At 40.0% G+C, this 22508-nt stretch overlaps 1 protein-coding gene across 2 annotated transcripts in view; it reads right to left on the reverse strand.

Moving 5' to 3' along the window:
• C1H1orf21 (chromosome 1 C1orf21 homolog) overlaps nt 1-22508 on the reverse strand; it is a 241417-nt gene that overhangs the window by 62852 nt on the left and 156057 nt on the right. The window lies entirely within an intron of this gene.

A 22508-nucleotide genomic window follows, 5' to 3' on the forward strand; every position in this document is an offset into this window, starting at 1 on the left:
GCTCTGAAGGTGGCCAGATCTTTAAAAGCTAGACTCTGCCACTTAATGTTTGTAAAGTCTGTAAGTAACTTAAACTCTTAGAGCCTTAGTTTCTTAATCTGTAGACTGAAGATAACAGAATTTCTCTCATAAAACACTATTATTATATCAAATGAGATTAAGCAAGATAGTGCAAGCACCTGGAACATGGTGGATATTCAATAATTCTTAGATACTATTAATTATCCTCATAAATAATATCAGAATATAATATTGTTCTGTTCTAAATTTATTATGTGTGTGCATATGTGTGTGCCCACACTTCTGAAAAGTAACCAGGTCAACCTCAGAGTCTTGTCCTGAAATACTTTTTTGTTCTAACATCATGAGGTTTGAGAGCAAGGATGGCACTTTTAAGGGTAGTCTAGTCTAGCCCTTCATTTTACATCAGTGGTAACTAACGTCTAGAGAGAGTAAAGGACTTGATGAAGGTCATACTGTTAGCGGCATAATTAAAGCCTATCCTTTGATCCAGGTCTCCTTCCTTTCTACTGTGGAACTTCTGCAGGTAGCAGAACGAAAACAGTTGAATTTTCAAACCTCACCTTCTAATTCTGGACTGTGTGCCATGTAAGCAGCAGGTGAAACATGGCAGAGGTGACTCGCTGTGTCCTGTGATAGCCGAATTAGAAAAGACCCCAGCTAAGGTTTCCAGAGATCCCTAGTGCTAGCAATTCCTGAGCCTCTGGTTCATTCTACATATAACTGGCTTTCTTGGGTTTGCTAAGAAATGCAACTCTTCACTCTCTCAGCTTTCCAATTTACAGAATGTTATAGTATTATTGTCTCCTGTTCTCTTAGCCTTAGAGAATTATTATTATTAGGCCAGGTGTGGTGGCTCACACTTGTAATCCCAGCACTTTGGGAGGCTGAGGCCGGATCACTTGAGGTCAGGAGTTCAAGACCAGCCTGGCCAATATGGTGAAACCTGGTCTCTACTAAAAATACAAAAATCAGCCAGGCATGGTGGTGCATTCCTGTAGTCCCAACTACTTGGGAGGCTGAGGCAGGAGATCACTTGAATCTGGGAGGCGCAGGTTGCAGTGAGCTGAGATCACGCCATTGCTCTCCAGCCTGGGCATCAGAGCAAGACTCTGTCTCAAAATAAATAAATAAGTAAATAAAGAGAATTATTATTATTATTCTGTAAGACCAACAGCTGTGTTCTATCTCTTCTACCCAGTCCAGTCCAGGTATTTTGCATATATATTCTAACTCTAGAGTAGTGAGCAGTAGTTGTTATTATTACTTCTAGTTAGAAATGAGGAAACCAAGTTTCAGCAATTTGCCCAAGGTCTCTCAGAGGGTTTGAATTCAGGTATCTCCAATGTCAGAGCGCAGGTTGTAGATCCTGACCTCATTCAAGCATCCACGGTGAAATAATGCTAACAATGACTGTTGATCACCTCTGAGAATTCACTTTGTGCACAGTAACCACAACAGCCTTATGATATAAGTACTATTAGCATTTCTTGATTTTATAGAGGAGGAAACTAGGTCACAGAGTGGTTAAACTGCTCAAGAGCCCAAACCCCTGAGACTGTGTTCCTAAAACTCACCAGACAGTTAAATATTCTCCGTCCACCTTGTGGATTTCCACAATCTTCTTTAAGAACTTCCCCCAACCTTGTATTTTCTTTCCTAGATGGCTTGTTCCAAAAGAAAACAGAAATCTCCTCGAACCAGCCAACCAAAGCAGCGACAATGGATAGAGGATAGCCAGAGTTCAAGTAAAATCATTTTGAAAATATTTTCACAAGAAATCATTTTGCTAGATTACACTATTCTCTGCTTATAATTACCTTCAGACATTCAATTCAGGAATAATGTCAAGAAGGTGCCCATGTAACTAGACATGTAAAAAATGATAACTAGAATTTGCTTTCTAGTCTGACAGCCTGAAATTATGTATGCTAGGGGGAGCTGTTGAACAATTTTAAGGTTTTTATCCATTTGGTATTTTTAGAGTTGCATGTGGTAGTGCTTTGGGGTAGGGTGAGCTTGTAATTTTTAATTAAAACCCATTTAACCTCAGCTTGGTAACTTTTAACCAACACAATGTTTTGCTGCAGAAGACATTTTAAAATAAATTGTATTCATTACATGTGCAGTTAATTTTTATTCATGCAGAAGCATTTATCACCCATTGTTTTTTCTCCTATCACATTTAAGAACTTGATTAAAAGATAACGCAACGTAGGTGTTAAACCTAAAGAAGGAGGCAGTGTCTCTAGAGCATTATTGATGATGGTAAGATGTGCATCTCATAGTAGTTAACAGAATCTCTAATATAGAGGAAGCAAAGAACCAAAACCTTGGCAATCAGGAAATCTTAGCTCTAACTCTCTTGCTCCACAATTCAGCTAAATGACCTAAGTACTTGTTAATAAATCATGATGCAGAAAATACACAGGACTAGGAAGGTTAGAAAGCAGGGCACCACTTATGCTGAACTGACATAACTTTGGTCACGTAGGCTCAGTCAAAAATAGAAAATGTGATGTAGTTAAACATAAAAGGTCACACAATAGGCAGAACTACCCCAAAGTCTATATAATTAGGAATTAAGCACACGTGCAAATATATATCCTTCTCTGAACTTTCATTAGTGGTCTACAAAATTACTTGTTGTAGAACAGTGCCTACATCTACACAAAATAATTTTAGTAGTAAATGCTTAAATTTTTTGAATGAATAAAGATGATCAAGTCCAGCAGTTACAAGTTTGCAGCACTTTTAATACTTGCTTCTTAAAAGAAAATGAAGAAGAATCATTCGTGTGTGCTGAAAGGCGCTGTGTAGACAAATGACAACTTACCAAGATATCACTATGTTGCCTTAATTATTCCCTCGATGCTTCATACATTGCTTCTCCCGTATGGGGTGAATGACTTGAAGTAGGAGACAATGTCTTTACACGCTGCTCAGATATTTCATGCAGCTGCTAGGGCTGTGCCAGGCAAAAGGAACTCAGTGAACACTTGTTGACTGATAAACTGTGCAGATGAAAATGTGAGCTACTTCCTATGTAGTTTATCCAAGTTTATGGGAACATTCCTGTGGTACGGGGAGAGCTATTGCTATATAACTGCTGTTTAAAAGGTGGAGTGAAAAACCTAACACCATTTGTTATAATTTACTCTTTGAAAATTACTAAGTCAAATATAATTTTTTTTCTTTCCATTCTCAAGTCCAGGAAAATTGTTGCTCATGATTAGAAGATCTGACAGCTGCTGGAACACTGGGGCAAAGGGGTTTTCCTGCTTTCCATGAAAATATGTGAGTTACTCCATGTACTAGTTTTCTAGAACCATTTAGTTTGTTCTTAGAAATAGCTTATAGCAGCATCCACAACACATAGGTCCTTTTGCAGTTGGCAACATTGAAACTACTATTCTGGTACACGGGCTAAAAAAAGAAAACCTAAAAAAGGCCTTTTGGTGGGTGAAAAATGATCTTAGATAATTTTAAAAAGGAAAGAAAGAAAACTGGGGGTGGGGGGAAGCGCCCAAAGGAACATGTTTTAAAAAACCCCACTTTGGGAGGCCAAGGTGGGCGGATCATGAGGTCAGGAGTTCGAGACCAGCCTGGCCAAGAGACTAGCCTGGCCAATATGGTGAAACCCCGTCTCTACTAAAAATACAAAAATTAGCCAGGCGTGGTGGTGGGCGCCTGTAATCCCAGCTACTTGGGAGGCTGAGGCAGGAGAATTACTTGATCCCGGAAGGTGGAGTTTGCAGTGAGCCAAAGATCACACCATCGCATTCCAGCCTGGGCAACAGAGCCAGACTCTGACTCAAAACAAACAAACAAACAACCCTAGAAACATACCTGTTCAACAAAGTCAGACTTTTGGAATCAAAAGTTGCTTTTCAGGGAGCAACTTAAAAAGATTTAGGAGAGAAAACACTTTGAGAGGTACTGGGGCTAAGGCACATGATCTGAGTATGTCCTTTGATTCAAATCTACTGATCCTAAAATGCCAGGTCTTGGCTTTATGTCATCACTGACAGCACACTGTCATCCAGATAAAGTCTATCTGTTGGATTATACCAGCCCAGGATTATACCTATATCCCTGCTCAAGGTGGTTTGGCAAAGTTCAGCAGGTATCCTTCCCCGGCTCCACCCTGAAGCCTTAAAATTAGGAGGAGGAGGGAGCTGTACACCAGAGTGTCTTTGAGGAGGGCAGTGGGTTGGGTGAGAGAACCAGCTCTGCAACACATTAAAATGCCTTCTTGCTGTGGCACTGGCAGGCTTAGGTTGGGCTAGGCAAATCCACTGCCCTGCAATTTATTCTAAATATGGTAAATGCCCTTGTCAAGATGATCTTGCTAAAACTGGATTATTCCACAAAGGCTGGAAATATACCTCTACTTAGCAAAGGATTTCTCATAGAGAACACAACAGCATTGTAAACAAGAGTCTTAACAGAATTCAGAAAATAAATCTTTCAAGAAGCCTTAAGCACATCAGAGAGCATCATTTACATACGGATAACTGGCGTACTAATTAAAAATAATTCCTATTGATTCATTAAAACAGGCAATTTCAGAGCTGCCATTAGTCACCATCTCATTAATCCATGATCAAAGAATCATTCAAGGTAAAGTGAAGAATTAATTTCATAGGGGCATCTTTGCCAGGGACAGATACCTTTTAGAGGTAGTAAGCTGGGGATCATGCCTGTCACATTGGAGGATTCTGGAGAGCCTGCTCTTGGGGCCTCCAGACTTGCTGGTCTGGAGTGTTTGTGGTCAATGGCTGGGAGGAAGCTGATCGTCCCCCCCACACTCCACTTGAGGTGTTTCTCTACCTGCAGAAGAGGTACCTAACAATGATTCTTTCAGCTAATTAGGTTTTACAAGAAAGGGGTGGGGGGAGGATATTGTAATATTTGAAATGAAAAGTTTGAATTTTCTTAAAAATATTCTGATTTGCCTTTTCTTCTGGCTCATATGAACCAGTGCGGTTTTGCTGTCATTGAAATTACTAGAAATTTGGAGTTGACACACATCATCTTATTCATTCTAGTGGGTTATTGTAAAAGGTTTTCAATCTCTAGATTTGCGAAGATCTTACAGTGCCTTTTCTTTGGTTTCTAGAAGTTCCAAACCTGAATTACTCTCCAAAGTCATCTAATATCTGTTATGTACTAATGTGACAGGCACATTACTATTATGTCTTAGGCAAACATATCCTTTTTTTAAATCTCTTCAACTAAGCATGTGACTAATCATAATTGTTTAATGTGCGTCTACTCTGTACCAGGCATCTTATATGAATTCTTGCTAACCCCTTAAATAATCTGGCATGTTACTGATTGCTTGCTACATGTATTAGGCCATTCTTGCATTGCTATAGAGGAGAAACCCGAGGGCTGGGCACGGTGGCTCACATCTGTAATCCCAGCACTTTGGGAGGTCAAGGTGGGATGACTGCTTGAGCTCAGGAGTCCGAGACCAGCCTGAGGAACATAGTGAGACCCTGTGTCTACAAAAAATACAAAAGTCAGCCAGCAACAGTGGCTCACGCCTGTAATCCTAGCACTTTGGGAGGCTGAGGTGGTGGATAACTTGAGCTCAGGAGTTAGAGACCAGCCTGGGCAACATGGTGAAACCTCATCTTTATAAGAATTACAAAAATTTGCTGGGCATGGTGGCATGCACCTGTAGTCCCAGCTGCTCAGGAGGCTGAGACAGGAGGATCACTTGAGCTCAGGTTGTAGTGATCCATGACTGGATTGTGCCACTGCACTTTAGTCTGGGTGACAGAACATGTGAAAGAAAGGAAAGAAAGGAAGGGAGGGAGGGAGGGAGGGAGGAAGGAAGGAAGGAAGGGAGGAAGAGAGGGAGGGAGGGGAAGAAAGAAAGAGACAGAGGAAGGAGGGAAGGAAGGAAGGAAGGGGGGAAGGAAGGAAGGAGGGAAGGGAGAGAAAGAAAGATGCCTGACACTAGGTAATTTATTTAAAAAGTGGTTTAATGGGCTCATGGTTTTGCAGGCTTTACAGGAAGCACAGCTGCATCTGCTTCTGGGGAGGCCTCAGGGAGCTTTTACTCATGGCAGAAAGTGAGGCAGGAATAGGCACTTCACATGGTGAAAGCAGGAGCAGGAGAGACAGTGGGGGTGGGAGGAGGTACCACACGCTTTTAAGTGACCAGATCTTGCAATAACTCACTATTGCGAAAATAGCACCAAGCCATGAGGGATCCTCCCCCATGATCCAAACACCTCCTACCAGGCCTGACCTCCAGCACTGGAGATTACAATTCAACACTAGATTTGGGTGGGGACAAATATCCAAATTATATCACTACAGCAAGTACACCACTACAGCAAGTGGGGATGGACTCCCTATCCACATTTTACAGTCAAGGAAACTCAAGCTCAGAAAATATCAAGCAACTTAACTTCCATGTTCACAGGACTAGGTATTGGCAAATTCTGGACTCATACCTTGTCAGTCTGACTCAGGTCTATCTGCTTTCTTCTCCTCTACAATTCTGCCTACAGGGCCAGTATTAACAACTAGCAGGGACTGAGTATGTGGCTCTTGCCAGGCATTGTCCAGATGGTTTTGCATGTATCAACTGATTTATCACTCACAACAATTCTATGAGGAAATACTATTAGTATTACTAGTGCTATTATTGCTATTGCTACTATTACTATTATTATCACTATTTCAGAGAAAGAAACAGAGAGCTTAAGAAGCTAGCCCAAGTTTACTCGAAGGATCCCAGATGGCCAACAACCAAGGTGGGCAGCCTGGTGACCCAAGAGTTCCCTCTCTCATCAGGCGTGGCCGTCTGCAGCCAAAGGACTCTATGTCTGGGATGCTGGAAAAGGGAGTCTATGTTGGATAGATGGCTGCGTTTGACCTCCAAACTTCGTTCTAAAGATTCCTAGATGCTTACAATCTAATGGTTTATGTATATTTTGACTTTGGAATTCCTGGCATATACGATAGGTGTGCTTTAAAAAATCCTAGCAACTACTCTAGAAAATTTTTTTAAAACAGCACGATTTTTCACCTTGTCAAGATCAAATGTTCTGAAAGCATTAGCAGTCATTACACAAATCAGGGCCATAGAAATCATGAATAATTTACTGATGAACATTATGATTTTATATTCTGTGACATACATGGTAGAAGCTTATTGGTGAGTTTTGAAGGAGATGTGAAGAGGCTGCTGGTAGGAAAGGGAAACAGAAAGCTAAGGTGACTTCTGCTGTACTGGCTGCTAATGAATTAATAAGAAGTGGTGAGTAAGAGAAGACAGAAAATCAGCTGGAGAAACTGAGCCTGTAGAGAGCCACCCTTTGCTCTTACCATGTTGAAAACCAAAACGGTAAAGCAGGATATAAATGAGACTTTGCATACAGACATGTGCCTGAATTCATACAAAAGACAGGGGTTTATCGCAATGAAACCTGTTAAGGGCAACTGCATATGCCAGTCAAGTTCCACAGGAATTCCCCACTTCACATCTGCAGAGCTGTGCCCAAATCACAGTGATTTTATCTAGAATGAACGGCTCCATCAGCTACATTATCTGGTTGTACTGCTGTTGGTGGTATTTTATGTTAAAACAAAATAACTGAAAATAACTAATATATAACCAAAGATCATCAAAGTCAATCTAAGTACTTCCTAAATGGAAACTGAAGCTTGAAGGGAATGAGGTTTTAAATTGAGCTTCTCACACAATTAGCAATTGCAAAAATATGGAACCAGCCCAAATGCCCATCAATCAACAAGTGGATAAAGAAAATGTGGTATGTATATACCATGGAATACTACTCAGCCATAAAAAGGAATGAAATAATGGCATTCACATCAACCTGGATGGAACTGGAGACCATTTTTCTAAGTGAAGTAACTCAAGAATACAAAACCAAACATTGTACGTTCTCACTCATAAGTGGGAGCTAAGCTATGAGGACGCAAAGGCATGGGAATGATACAATGGACTTTGGGGATTCGGAGGAAAGGGTGGGAGTGGGGCGAGGAATAAAAGACTACACAATGGGTACAGTGTACACTGCTCGGGTGATGGGTGCACCAAAATCTCAGAAATCACCACTAAAGAACTTATCCATGTAAGTTAACACCACCTGTTCCCACAAAACCTATTGAATTAAAAAAAAAGAAAAAAACACACATACACACAAGTTGAGCTTCTCAGGCTAACTAAACACTACAAGAACAATAATGGCACAGTTCATGACCCCCACATTGACATTAATGAGCGTCAGGAGGCTAAGACATATACGTGGAAAATTCCATCTGATAGTGCAAAGGTGGGAGCAGAGAGCAGCTCACATACATGCAAACGAATCAGCAATAATTCACGAGTTGATAGAATGTTTGTCAATGAGGAGAAACTACACATTGTTTGGAGCAAGATAAAAACGAATATAAAAAAATACCAGCCATTTTGGGAGCAGAGTGGGAGGGGAAATGACATAAAGGTTAGTTAAGTCTTGTGATGCTCAGGCCGCTTTTATCAGAGTGATTCAGTTGGACAAAAAATAGAAAAGGATTTTCTAAGCCAAGACAGTCTTCTATTCATCTTTTCCTTTCTAAAATTATAGTCACCCTCCTTAACAATAAGGATCAGATTTTCAAAAAGTGAGTGTGGCTCATGTGTTTTTCCCTAGGCTTGGTCATATGATACAGATATCACCTTTCCACTCTTTAGAAGTCTGATTCTGTTTCCCCTTCCTTCATTCTTCCTCAACATGTGGAATAGTTCCAAAATAAAACATAATAGCTTTAAGATTTTCTATTTAAAATCATTATTTGACCACATAAATCTGAAAAAATAATGGGCAGTGGTCACAATGGTGGCCAAGACGGTGGAGGGTTCCTTCCTTCCTGTTTTGTGTTTAAATAATCAGGGGACTGTCCTCTGATTCCCATTCTTTGGCTTGGCCTGGCCTCTGGCAGAGGCTCCTGTTCTTCTCCTCTGCCTGGGTCCATGACAGACATAGCCTTCTGGAACAGAACTTCCTTCACCAGCAGAGGCTCTCTGATTCTTTTTGCTCTGGAAGCAAGAATGGGTTTTTGGATATGCTTTGATAATATGCAAGGAGTATACCTGGTATGAAAGCCTGTCAGCAGGCACTGCAGGTTCCTTTTCTAAAACTGGGAGCCTGACTCACATCCCCTGCTACTGACCCACCCCACAGTGTTATCCAACAAGTACCTGCATCAGCTTATTTGGCCAAGAAGCCAAATAAAACCCCATGAGAATCCATACTGTGGTGAACACTGTGGATGCCTCTCAGTGTGTGTATGTGTGTGTGTTGTGTGTGTGTTTGGGGTTGGGGGGGTGGTGAGGGAGAGGAGAGAGCAATTACCTATTAGGACATTTCTTACAGATCGTTCTAGAGTACAGTTCGGGACAAAGAAGAAGGGAAATGGTAAAGCTTTATCTCCCTCTAGCAGGAGTCCCAGCCTGTGGCTACAGTGAGATCCCCTCAGGGATCCCTTTTGTCCAGATGGCCTGGAGGGCCAGTGGGCGGATCCTCGCAGAGGTAATTGGCATAAGGCACCATATTGTGCCAGGGAAATTATTTTTCCTGCCAGAAGCTTGTTTAGCTAAGTCAGAAGAATGCCTCTGTGTTGGAGGGGAGCCTTCCTCACTCGGAACTTCTGATTTAGTTACGCCTCCCACCCCACCTCCAGTCCTCCCTCCCCCAACTCCTTGCCCCGCTCCTGAGAGTAAAGCCAGAAAGTGAGTTTCACCAAAAGAAAAAAAATGGGGGCACAAGGCTGCTCTGGCCCAAGGGTCTGGGTAAAGAAGGTAACAGGTGTTTGTGCATATGTGTGTGACAGTGTGTGTGTGTGTGTGTATGTGTGAGGGTGTGTGTGGGGGTGTGTGCTATTCCCACATCACAGCACAGTTTTACAGAAGAGTGGACTTTGGTGAAGATCCTTCCATGACAGAAGCAGCAGCATCTGGCTGTGAACATACATCAGTGACCTTAGCTTGGGATCTGAGGGGCTGCCTCAGTGTAGACATTGGCAGCAGCTCACAGGGGCCTCTGCCTACCACCAATGGTTTCTTGGGTGTCAGAGGTCTGGCAGAAGATGCCAGTCCCTGAGATTTCCCAGGAATAACTTAGGGACCTCAAAATGGAGGGGAGATGTCTGGTTCCACACAGCTGATAAGAGGCAGAAAACTGATTTATTTGTTTATTCATTCATTCCATACAAATGAAAATGAGGGCTAGTTATAGGCTAGATATTGTTCTAGGTGCTGAGCAGGAAAAATGGCAAAAACTTATGCCCTGACAGAGCTGCCACTCCAGTGAAGGCAAAGGGAAATGAGAAATGAGCAAAAACTAACTAGTATCAAGTCAGGTGGTGAGAAGTATGAGGAGGAAATTACAACAGAATAATAGAGACTGGGGGCTGATAGGGGCTACTCTAGCCAGCTGGAAAAAGGGCTGTCTCTGGAATCAGAGAAATGTGTATATTCTTGTTACACACATGTGCACGCACTTTTGAACTATAAACAATAGAAAGCTTAAATTTTTACTTCTATTTTCAAGAATCTTCCAACCATCAAATTAAAAGAACCCTATCATATACCAATAAGTTGTTAGAAATTTTTAAGAGACTGTCCCTAATTTTTATTTACTTAGATTTTATTCTGTAAATTAGAAAACAAAGGATAGGTCATAAAGTTTACAAACATTTGTTATACAGATTTCCTTGAATTGGTGTTTGTTTTATTCACTGAATGAATGAATGAGGCACTATAAGCCAGTTAAGAGATGGGGTTAAAACCATCACTTATTTTTTTAAAGGCACTAAACTACGTCAATTTTATTGTTTGGCTATACAAACATTTATTTGCTACTGAAAACTGAAATAACACAGCAAAATTTCCTTTTATTGTAATTCAAATTTTTGGAAACCAAAATATCCAATTAATTACTATGCTCTAGCCAAACCACCCAATAGTTTCTTTACCTTCTTTCTCCATACCTTACTCTGCTTCAAATTCTGGACATTGGGTTTCATCTCACTGATTTGAGGCTTCTAAAACACAGGGGAATGCCTGAGACCTACTGGTGCTTCCTTGGGTCATATCAAAAAGTAGAACTGAAGTATTATTGAAGTCACTCAAATACATTCAAACTATATAGATCCCTTACAAATTACTGGTATCAAGGTAGGAAGGAAAAGATACAAGAAGAAAAAGACATCACAGAACTCATTATAGGTTATCAAAATTATTGGTATACAGTCTGTCTCAGAATAAAGTAGCTTTCTCAACCTGCTGCATAAAATTACAAGCAAGAAAGGAAGGTATAGGAATAAGGTTTATGACTGAACTGGCTCTGTGCCATAATTCTCCATTGTGGCATTGTCAGAAGGATCCCATTAATGCAGAAACTGTAGCTACATTGGAATGGTTCACGTCTTGATTTATTCTTAACTCCCTTAAGCCTAGTGTCTGTTAATTCTCTTTCAAGCCGAGAAAATCAGTTGAGCAAGATGTAACTGAGTTTTACCATCTTTTCTTTCTGAACAAATAACAACAACGACCTTGTTCCTCTCCTCCTGTGTGGCACGCCATCTCTGATGTCCTGGAAGATCTTTTCTCTTCTACTCTGCCATTGGGGTAGACCTTCTGGTAGAGGGGAAAGGGATTTAGTACCAGGGTTGAGAGTCAAGTTATGCTTTGTGATGAGTCCACTGGTGATCTAGCTATAGCTCTAAGCTGCTCCTGGATCTTTGGGTCTCAGCAGAACATGATGCTGACTCACAAATTGCTACAAGGTAGCCTGGAAAAAAGTCTATAGCCCAGAAAGAGCCTGAAAACCTGAACTCCAACAAACGGTGCCCAAAGAGCCAACCCTTCACTCATTAACTTGACTTCTAAGCCTATTTCTGTAAAACGGGAATAAGAACCTTAACCATCAGATTGTAAAGACAAGGTAAGATAGTCCATTCAGTGGACTTTATGGCACAGAACCAGGAAAAACAGTAAGCAGGCACTCACTTTTGTAGGTTAAAAAGAAAAATAGAATGAAACTTATGTGAGTTCTAAATTAGTTTAAAAATCATTTAAAGACAACCTATGAAATAACTTCTTTGCCTAGGATTATTAATGGAAATCCAGCAGATATTCTCAAGAAAAAAATGGAATTAGTTTTTCCCCCCCTTGGACTTATGAATAAACAGTGTTAGAACTAAATGGTTTTTTTCCTATTCTAAAATAAAAAAAAATACACCATCCCTCATCCTCGTGTCTGTGACAAGTCGTACCCAGATTGTATTAAGAATTGAAAAGCCATCCTCATTAGACTTGAGGGCCCTGTAGACATGCACAGCAGACGTTTATTGAGCACCTATTATGACCACCAGGAGTAGACCAAGAGCTTTAGATGGATTCTCTGAGTCCTTCTTAACCAATATGCCAGAATTCATGGAAATAACTTCATTGTTGAGCAGACATGTCTCTTCTCTAGGCCAAATGACAAAAATGTACATTTTGCTTGGTATAAATACCAAATATGTTGTTGCTGTTGTTTTTCTTATAACCAAAGCAATATTTCATTGTAGAAAATAAATCATCTGTTATCCTACCAATTGAGTGCCATTAAAATTTGGAATGTTTCCTATGTCATTTTTTTCTCTCTCTGCTGTTTAGCTACAAAATTGGAATTATGTAATCAAACATTCTTTGAGCAAATGCTTTTTTGGTGGTTTATACTATCTTATTATATGGATAAGCCATTAATTAATCATCTGGGTAATACCAGGAAATTTGGTTATTCCCTTTTTTACACCATGACAAATAAAGCTGTAGTAACCATCTTTGTACATCTCTTTGATTTCCCTCTTCCTAGGAAAATAATTATTAATTTGAACATGACCATCTTTTGGGCTTGCAATATCTTCATCCAGAAAGGTTGTGGCTATTTACACTCTCAGCAGCAGTATATGAATATGAGTGCCTGACTCCTCTACTTTTGTCATAAATGACAGTGTGATTTTAAAAACACACAAAAAAGTTTACAAAAAAGTTGCCAATTTCTTAGGAAAAAAAGTATCTGATTGTTTTCTTAAATCTGCATTTTTAAACTATATACTATAAGGTTATTCTTCTACCTTCCTTCCATACAGGCTATTTTCTTTGTTCTGCAAATTATCTATTCCTATCCTTTGCCCATTTAAAATTCTGGGTTAGGGATATCCTTCTTGTCTGACAAAAACACTTTCTAATGTTAAAAGTATTAATTTTTTTTCCTGTAATATTTGTTGCAGTTACTACAGTATTGCAACAGTATTCCTGGGCAGTATTTATCTTTTAAATGTTTACTGTACTATTTCATGTAAAAAGTTTCAAATTTGTGTATGCAAATGAATCATCCATGGCCTGCCCAAAGCCCTCTTGTTTTCTTTTTGTTTTAAAAAAACGTTAATTTTATCACCTCAAGGTTCCTTTTTTTTTTTTTTTTTTTTTGAGACAGGGTCTCTTTCTGTCACCCAGGCTCAATTACAGTGGTGTAACCATAGCCAGGTCTACAGGCACATGCCACCACACCCGGCTAATTTTATTTTTTGTAGAGATGTGGTCTTACCACATTGTCCAGGCTGGTCTCAAACTCCTAGCCTCGAGTGATGCTCCCACCTCAGCCTCCAAAAGTGCTGGGATTATAGGCATGAGCCACTGCACCCTGGACCCCCAAAGCCCCTTTCTGTCCAATTCATTTCTGCCCAGATGAGGCGATGGATCCATCCTCTTGCCAAACACGGTAGATTGGTACGGGGAGGGGCAGCTAACCAGAAAGATGCAGACGCAGGTGATGTAATAAAACTATATTAATGATGAGCCCAGTGAGGGAAGATCCTCAGATTCAGTGCCCAGATCCTGGTCCTTCCAGAATCTAGCCTTGCTTCTCTATCTCAGCCTTGACAAGGTCCAGCCCAATGACAGTCCCTGCCCTGAGGTTAATCCAAGATCACTTTACAGTAAACTCTCCATTTACTTGTGGTAATTTGAGTTGGTTTTGTTCCTCACACTCAAATTTATCTTCACTAAAACATGACAAAAGAATTCTTTCCCTTGTGGTTTCTTCCACTGCTTTTATATTTAAAAATACTTCCCCATCCCATTATTAGTTAGGTAGTCATTTTTTTCTCCTGGATTTTTTAAAAACATGATTTTAAAAAAACACACACATAGTTCTCTAAATAATTCGCCTGGAGTTTATTTTGGTGTAGTTTGCTGAATAATCTACCTCTTCTCCATGGGACTGCTGTATTCCAGGGATCATATATGTCTGTATGTTGTCTGTCTGTGCATTTCAAGGGCTATTTATTCTGTTCTATGTGATTCCTATGCTGGCACTAAACTGTTTTTAGCTTTACTATATATTTTACATTTGAAATAGCAAGTTTCTCTTCGTTGCTCTTTTAAAATGTTTTCTAGCTATCCTCTCTAAAACCATTTTGTTATCAAAAAATTCTTTTTTATTTCATCATGTCACTGACTGAACTATCTCAACCTCTAGACAGCCAGTTATGGCTTAACCAAGTCCAGGAAATCCATCTTTACAGAACCAGAAGACAGCCTGGTGCGGCAACTCATGCCTGTAATCCCAGCATTTTGGGAGGCTGAGCCTCCCAAAGGCTCACAAGTGAAGGATCACTTGAGCCCAGGAGTTTGAGACCAGCCTGGGCAACATAGTGAAGCCCCATCTCCACAAAAAATATGGAAAAATTAGCCAGGCTAGGTGGCATGCACCTGAAGTCCCAGCTACTCAGGAAGCTGAGGTTGGAGGATCGTTTGAGCCCAGGAGGTCAAGGCTGCAGTGAGCCATGATTGCACCACTGCACTCCAGCCTGGGTGACAGAATGAGATCCTGTCTCAAAAAACAAACAAACAAACAAACAAAGAAACAAACAAAACATAACAAAATCCCCACAACTTGAAGAGATGAAATCACTTCATGACAGCCAGGTCTACTGCTGTAACTCCTGTCTTGCAGCCCTGCCAGATAAAATTAAGAAGGCAGCAAAGAGAAATTTAGCAAATGTGTTCTAAATAGTATTATAATTTGCCTCTTTTTTTCTTGTATTGGGTGAAGAAAACTGAGCAGTCCATGAAATTAAGACAAATTAATTTACTTTCCTGCTAAAAGGTTTTTAAAAATAGACAATAACAACCTTTACAATCTCATCTAGCACTACATGCGTTCCTTGATATTAAATCTTTTTTATTCTTAAACACTTATACTATTTGTTTTTACAAAACAAGATTCAATAGTCACTGGGACTTTAAGGAAAAATATCTATAACAACCCCAACCAACTACTACATTTTGTCACATCATGACTTAAACTAGCTTACCTTAAACATGCTGAAAACACTGACATCAGCCTACAGTTGGGCCAAATCAGGTAACGCAAAGCCTATTTTAAAATTAAGTGCTGATATCTCAGGTAATTTCTTGAATATTGTGCTGAATGTGAAAAACAGAATGATTCCACACCACTGTAAAGTTGAAAAATCATAAATCAAACCATCGTATGCCAGACAGTCTGTGTATGATTGGATATTTTCAGTGAAATATAAAAACATTTATACATTATCTAAATCTAGTATTTATGTATATTATTTGTATACATAAAAATAAATAGGAAAATTACTCATATTGGGACTGTAGTGATGAATTTTTCATCAAAAGGAAAAGTGATAGACTAGAGAAAAAACACCTGGAATGTTCCAGAACTGCCTGGTTGGCAGTCCCTTCCTTCCCTGCTGCTCCACTCCTGAATTTTTACACATCACAAAAACAATCAAACAAAAAGAAAAAAAAAACTCAAAAGATGTTATATCATAGGGAAAAGTATGAGTAAGGAATACAATGTTATCTCCTTACCAGAAAACTAGAGACTACAAAATATTTTAAAATGCAACAACTAAAAAGGTAAAAATGTTAGTGTATGTAACTTTATATATTTAATACATATATTTAAATATAAATTTAGTATATTTTACAACACTGCTGTTGACTGAGAAGACAAATGCAAATAAACAGATTTGAAGATTTCGGGTGATTTCTTAATGATTCTACTTCATTAATTTAAAAGCAAAGTACTTTAAAGAAGGCGTCACACTTTTTAATGTAACCAGAGGAAGAAGAAGTCATCCCTTGACTGAGATTCTCACCCACTTCACCAAAATCATCACTCATCTTAAACCATTTTGCAGATGACAAAACTGAGTCTCAGATGTTGCTATTCTAAAGTTCCACGGCTAGGAGACTGAGCAGGACTTGAGCCCACCACCCCAGGAGTTCTTTAGCTTTTTTGTGACATGTACTCCTCTGACAGTCTGGTAAAACCTATGTACCTCTTCTCAGAATAGTATTTTTAAATTCCTAAAACAAATACATAGCACTAGAAAGGACAAAAATTATAAAGAAATAATAATTATCAAAATATTTTTAGGAAAAAAATTGTGATAGAGTAATATATGTTCTTTATTAATGTATTAAAATAAGAAGATATACTAGTGGGTCTGATAACTATGGTAATTTTAAAGGAGTCATGAGCATTAATATTTCAACAACTTTAACGTGGTATGAAAACAACTGTGACTTTTACTGTTGAAAAGTCACAGGTACTGCTATTACTACTGGCTTGTTGCCTACATTCACAATTAGGGTGTCATTTGCTGAATACTTTAGTTCCTTCTCCAAAGGAAAGTACCCTGCAAATTTGTCCAAATCAAAAGTCTAAAATTTCCATTAAAGGTTAGTGAAAATAAAGATGTAATTTTTTTTTCTCATGGAAGTTCACGGACTCCCTGAATTCTGTCTACAGACCTCTTGGGAACTGCCCATTCTGGCTAAGTGCTTAGTGTAGAGTCCAGGTAGACTTCTCTAAGGAGTCTGCAATGGGGAAAATGGCGTGAACCCGGGAGGCGGAGCTTGTAGTGAGTGGAGATCGCGCCACTGCACTCCAGCCTGGGCGACAGAGGGAGACTCCGTCTCAAAAAAAAAAAAAAAAAAAAAAAAAAAAGAGTCTGCAATGGGTATAAAATGAATGAATAAATGCAAGTTCCCACTGAAACACTTAGGTGGGTCAGGCACCACTGCCAGACGGTTCACTTCCTCTTTCAGGGCCAATATAACCAGCCCATGCTCCCTAACTACAGTGTGAGTGTGTGTGTGTGTGTGTGTGTGTGTGTGTGTGTGTGTGTGTGTGTGTGTTGGGGATTTGAGATATGGATTACTATACTTCCTAGAGGTACCTTCATTTACCTGCCTAACCAGTATCTTGTATCACCTGATTATCATTTTCTAAGATCACACAGCCTAAGGTACCAGAAGGTATAATAAGGTCTTTGGGAAACAGACCAGGTTGTGAGGCCCAGCACAGAGTAAAAGCCTCAGCAAGTCTGCAGCAGCCTCTGCTATGGTCAGGAGGAGCAGGAGATGGTCAAGTGGATACTGATAGGACAGCAGCCAGTGCCACCGTGGCCACAGCAGGTATCCATTTCCAATGGTATAACTTGTCTGCCTTGGAGCAGCACATTTCTGATGCCCTGGGTCAACATTTCAGATTGTAATGAATGTCAAACAACTGTTACTGAGATCCTTGTCTGATATTCCCTACAACTTTTTTCTAGAGAGGAGCATACTCCAGTATTTTGATTATTCTCTTCATAAAGGATGGGATATGCTCATTTCATCTATTCAAATTTTTAGATTAACTTAAGATAGCTAAAAATTTAAATATCTAAAATGCTGCCAAAATAAAAGAGAAAACACATTTGGCTTTACTCTCTCAACTTTGTATGTGAGAGAGAACATTCCCGTGTTCATGTGCATGTGCGTGCACACGTGTACACTGCTTCGTGGGGAAGGAAACAGAGCTTCCCTGTGATTTCCTAGATTTCCTCCCTGTGGTTTTCAGAAACCATGTTCCCAGCAGCAAATCCAAAGACTCGCCTTGAGCATGCATGCCATTTTTGCAAAGAGACCCAAAAAAAAAAAAAAAAAAGTCTGGATGTATCTTTAAATGGCAAGGAAGTAGGATCATAAACACAAATTTAAATAAGCAAAGAATGATTAAACTTCAAAGCAAAAAAGGAAACAGAATAATTCAGACTCTGATATAAATAAAAGAACAATACTCTAGTTCAAATTCCCTAGCTAGGCATTCAAGACCATGCTCAATCCAGCCCTACTAACTTGTCCTCAGAGGTCCTGCCCTGCATGGTCTGGCCTCTTCTGGCTGCTCCGGCTTTGTAACAACCTACTCTTGCCCTCATTCTCCTTCTCTAGACTCAGTTCCTGGAATATCCCAGGCTCTCTCCTACTTTGGTGACTTTTAACATGCAGTTTTATCTGCCTGAAAGGCTCTTGATGGTCTTGCCCATCACCCTTCTCCCATTTTTTAGTTACTGCTGTTCATTCTTCAGGTTTCATCTCAGGCCTTCCCTGATCCTCCAGATCAGCCAGATTTCCAAGGCCTGTGCATTAGATTGGGTCAACTGTGCTCTAAATCAGAGTGTAGAGTCAAGTATGGGGATGGCGAGGCTGCCCTACTGGCCAAGCCATGCACCTTAGTGCTGGGCTTTGTCCAACTGGACACTTTTTCCAGTCCTTTATGTGAACTGGAAAAGACTCCACTGGCTTGCCAAACCATGTGCCTACAGGTTTTCATATACCTGGAGGTTGCCTTTTGTTTTGTCCTCTGAGAGCAGATGGCTTTTTCTCATGTGCACAAAGGCATGCATATCACATCATTGACCCTATAAATCTCCCTGCTTTACACATGCAATTGGCTTTTTCATTCATAGACTTAACAGAGTCTGTGGTCTGTAGTCATTGATATCTATGTATAATTAAGTGGTATCAGAGTTTCCCATTAGATGGTAAGATCCATTAGGGCAGGAACCATGGCTTTTTGCTCACAATTATCCCCAGTCCCTAACACAGGGTCTGGCACAGAATAGATGCTAAATGCATTTTTTTGTTTGGTTTTGAGATGGAGTCTTGCTCCTTCACCCAGGCTGGAGTGCAGCAGTGCAATCTCGGCTCACTGCAGCCTCTGCCTCCCGGGTTCAAGCAATCCTCCCATCTCAGCCTCCCAAGTAGCTGGGACTACAGGTGTGCACCACCATGCCCAGTTAATTTTTATATTTTTAGTAGAGACAGGGTTTCACCACATTGGCCAGGCTCATCTTGAACTCCTGGCCTCAAGTGATATGCCCACCTTGGCCTCTCAAAGTGCTAGGATTACAGGTGTGAGCCACTGTGCCCAGCCTGCTAAATCCATGTTTATGAAGTGAATTAATTAAGAAGAAAGCCATAGATATGCTGTAATGAAAGAAATAACCAGACTTAGGGCAAGATGGAGGTGTCTAGCAGATTTACTTATACTTACTGAATAAATCAGGATTTGACAGATAGTAAGAAGGAAAAGTTGGCAGACCGAAGGACAGACTTTGCAACTTCATAATCGAAGGAGAATTTCCACTGAAGCATTTCACCCTAGGGCTAGGAAGAAACATGCTGCTTCTAGAAGAAATCAGAGTCAGGCTGGTAGTGCCTCAAGAGCCTGCTTGGGAATAAAGGGCGTTTTAAATAGGATAGCAAGCTGGGAGGGAACCTAAGTGAGACAAAAATCTAATGATTCATGAGATTCCAGGCAGACCAAGGACCCTGGAACTTGCAAAACTTGTTGCAACAAGAATTCTTGCTCAGTTGGCTGAAGACACTGAGGCAGAAAGCCTCTGTGTGTCACTTAGTGCACTGCACAACAGGAAAACCAGCTTCAAGTGAAGATCTGAGGCGAGCATAGGAGTAGTTATGGCCCGAACAGCCCTGAGACTTGGAAAATAAAGATCTGTATAGTTCCCTGAAGACAGGCAGGGAACACGAGCATCGGTACAGACTTAGGTGCCTCAATTCTAAATTTCTAAAAATTTCTCCCTATGGAAAGGGAGGGAGGGAAAAATGCAAAACACTTTTTCATTCTAGAAAAAAAAATATATGCTACACCAGATTACATGTATATATTTTAAATTTATCTAAAATATATCAAGCCATATAGCACTATTATAGATTCTTTCTTTACTTAATAGTATAACTTAAAGATCTTTTCATATCTGCACATACAGATTTTTTATTCTTTTTAACAGGTGTGACACATTCCACAGTATGATGGATCATTCTTTAGCATAAAGAGGGTCATTCAGCTTGGTGATACAGCTCAGGCTTTTGTGTTTTTAGAGTAGCCTCATGGGGTAGGAAGACTCCAAGATGGCCTGCAAGGACCCCAGCTTCTAAGATTCACACCCTTGTGTAATCCCTTCCCACACTGTACCTGTACCAGGGTTGGTCTATGTGATCAATAATCTACAGCAGAAATAATGGTAGGCCACTTCCAAGATTTGGTTATAAATGATTGCAGCTTCCCCCTTGGGTGCTCTCTGACTGGCTCCCTCTGTCTCTCTTGGTTTATATGCTTTGAAAGAAGCCAGCATGTATATCATAAAGACACTCAGGCCACCCACGGAAGGTCCAGATGGTGAGGAACTGAGGCCTCCCAACAGCAAACATGAGTGTGCTTGGGAAGTGAATTCCCCAGCCCCACTTGAGCTTTGAGATGAATGCAGCTGCTGCCCACAGTTTGGCAGCAACTTCATGAGAGACCCTGAACCACAAATGCCCAGCTAAAGTGCTCCCAATTCCTGAACTCAGAAACTGTATGAGATAATAAATATTTGTTGTTTTAAGCTGCTAAATTTTGTGGTAATGTGTTGTGTAGTATTAGGTAACTAATACATCACGTATGGTGAAGTCCTAGCAGTAGACTACGTAGATCAATGGTATATGCATTAAACATTTTGAAAGATATTGATAAATTTTCTACCAATGAGGAGCCACTAACACAGCAAGGGCTCTGATTTCCCCAAATCCTCACCAGCATCAGAAATTATTAAACTCAACAATGTTTGCTAAACTAAATGGGTGAAAAATGGCATCTGATTGCTTTGACCTGTGTTTTTTTAATTTCAAAAGTTCTTTGGGGCACATACCAGGCTTCATCAGCAATGCACAGGAAAAGGTGCATGGTAGGGTTCAAGTGATTCATTACACAATAAGAGACTCTGAGCCACCCTGCCTCAACTTCTAAACCACTGCCTTTCATTTAAAATTCCCATTAAGCAATTAATTTTATAAAAGAAATAACCACTGAAGTTGAGTCTAGGAGTGAGAGTGTCTGATTTTGATTACTTTCTTGGAAATGTATAGAACATTAAATGATTTTAATAAGAGGCGTGCCCTTGAACCTCAAGCCATGAGCTTCAAATCAGAAGAGATGTAAATTCAAGTGTTAATTCCCTTTAATGTTGCTGAACCAGAAGTTCGATAACAAACTAGAGTAAGTAACCAGGATCAAATGGCAACCAAATGTCTGTGTTTTCCAAAGCTACTTAAATGAAACATCACTATAGTCTCAAATCAAATGTGAACTCAACTATGTCTTTATCTGGATTTAGTTCCTGGTGAGAATAAATGGTTCTGAAAAAAAATGATCTTTTATGAAAAGCTATAAAGAAGACTGGAACTCAGTGATATTTGAGAGAAGCAAAAATAATACTCCTTGCTAGAGAAAAGCATCTGAAATCATTATAAGTCTCCTACCACCAGCAACCCCAAGTTCCATAATAATGAAGACAAATGTATATTTAGTATTTTTTAAAATAAACACTATTCTTGATGACATCTCATTAAATTATCAAATATACCTGTTTCTACTGCCAGAAGTGATAACATTTTTATAAAAATAAACCTACCTCTTATAAAGATACAGTGGACATATCACATCAGAGAAATTCTAGAAAGAAGTTCCCAGATACCAAGGGCCAAAAACCAAGACAAATAGTTTTAGATGATTTCAAATGGTCTTTAATCACATAAATAAACAATTCAGAAGGCTTTGTATGGTTATTAAACTAACTAGCTGATTTCTCACTGGTACATGACGAATAAGTGACAATATAATTTAATTATTACTGTTACTTTCCCAGGCTACAATGGTCAGAGAAAGATTTTTTTTTTCTTCTTGTAAGAGATTGAGTCTTTCTCTGTTGCCCAGGCTGGGTGATCATGGCTCACTGCAGCCTTGACCTCCTGGGCTCAAGTGATCCTCCCACCTCAGCCTCCAGAGTAGGTGGGACCACAGGCACACATCACCACCTAGCCCAACTAATTTTTTAATTTTTTTGTGAAGAAGGTGTCTTGCTATATTGCCAAGGCTGGAATTCCTGGGTTCAACTGATCCTCCTGCCGCAGCATCCCAAAGTGCCAGGATTACAGGCGTTGAGCCAGAGGAAAGGAAATTAAAGTGTTGGTTCCCACAGCAAGGTGGATGCCATGCTCAGGGTTCTCTAAGGTTCAGGCCAGAGGACATTGTATT

Source organism: Pan troglodytes, chromosome 1 (assembly GCF_028858775.2).
Source record: "Pan troglodytes isolate AG18354 chromosome 1, NHGRI_mPanTro3-v2.0_pri, whole genome shotgun sequence".
Classification (NCBI taxonomy): Eukaryota; Metazoa; Chordata; class Mammalia; order Primates; family Hominidae; genus Pan; species Pan troglodytes.